General features: G+C 38.9%; 1 pseudogene; it reads right to left on the bottom strand.

The window, feature by feature from the left end:
• Nucleotides 1-381: 381 nt before the first annotated feature.
• On the bottom strand, nt 382-1,177 carry LOC106749633 (annotated as a pseudogene).
• Nucleotides 1,178-1,469: the final 292 nt, after the last annotated feature.

The following is a 1,469-nucleotide window of genomic DNA, read 5'->3' as shown; positions in this document are numbered from 1 at the left end:
ACCTTGGGAAGTAACAATATACAGGGTGCGTCAGATATTTGAGGACATATTGACTTAAAAACTAAAATTTGTATATTTTTTAGAAAACTTGTTTTATTTTAATGAAACTTTTACAGCAAAGTGGCCCATGGGCTATACAGTTATTCGATAAAATCTCCTTCAGCGGCAATGACAGCTTTAATTCTCTGCCGAAAACGTTTGCATGCTCGAATCAAATGATCCTCGTCCATATGCGTCATTACTCTGGTAATAGCTGCTCTGAGGGAATCAAGCGTATTATGGGGATATTTATTGGTCTCCCATTCAACAACGCCCCATACATAATAATCTAAAAAATTAAGATCTGGGGAGCTAGGAGGCCACATGTTTGGGGTTATGTGATCACGCAGATTCTCGGACATCCAATCTTGCGTTCTCATTGCTTTGTGTGAAGGAGCAGAGTCCTGTTGGAATAGGTATGCCTTCCCACCACTCACGCTGTCTATCCCAAGGCTTCACAACTGTTTCCAAAGCCTCAACGTAGGCGGCGGCATTCACCCGAAGTCCTTGAGGAAAGAAATGGGGTTGCATGACGTGTCCCTCATTGCTCACCACCTCCAAAACCATGACAGTTGCCGGAAACTTTGTGTGCATAACACGAGGAACATCTGAAGGATCTGTACAAAGCCATCTATCATTTCGTCGGTTTATTTTTTGATCCTGATCAAAATTTTTTTCGTCAGAAGAAAACCAGAGCATATCCGAGATTTCAGGATGTTTTAACTTGTTTAGGAGTCGTTGTGCCCGAATGAATCGCTGTTCTCGAGTTTGTGCAGACATGAACTGACCTCTACGCATCGCGTAAGATTTGTACTGGATGTCTTCATGTATAATGCGACGAATTGTGCATTCAGAAACTTGGAGATCTTTCGATATTGCCCTTATGGACTTTGAAGGGTCTTCATCAATAATGCCCTGAACTTTCTGCACAAACTGTGATGTTCTAACTTTATCAGAACGTGCTTCATGATTTTACGCTTGGCAACACTTTCCACATTGCCATCAGATGCTTCTAACTCTCGACAAACTTTGTTAACAAAAGATAAAGCGACTTTCAAAAATCGAGAGATTTCAAGATCGCTGTGATTCACGTGTATAGCGANCTTTTCATTTCCTGAGTTAGCTTATTGTCTTCCATTTCTAATTTGAGCTAAAAAAAAATAAAATCAATTGCTATGAAGTGCCAAGCACATATGTGAATGTCCTCAAATATCTGACGCACCCTGTATTACGGTCAAATAAATACTAAAAAGTGTTTATTTTAAAAGTCCACGTAAAAAATATGAAAACAAATTTTTTGCTGTAAATTAATACCAATGTACCTAATTGTCAAGTGAAATTTTGGCACCATCCGTAACCAGTTTTGTTTACAACTGTTCGATTTGTTAATTGATTTCAAATGTACTCTGCGACTTTTAAAGTGGATAAAA

The sequence above is a fragment of the Dinoponera quadriceps genome, unplaced genomic scaffold (genome assembly GCF_001313825.1).
Source record: "Dinoponera quadriceps isolate SergipeBrazil2010 unplaced genomic scaffold, ASM131382v1 scaffold4118, whole genome shotgun sequence".
NCBI lineage: Eukaryota > Metazoa > Arthropoda > Insecta > Hymenoptera > Formicidae > Dinoponera > Dinoponera quadriceps.
Note: the sequence above shows the minus strand (reverse complement) of the source record. Positions and strands in the feature narration are given on the sequence as shown.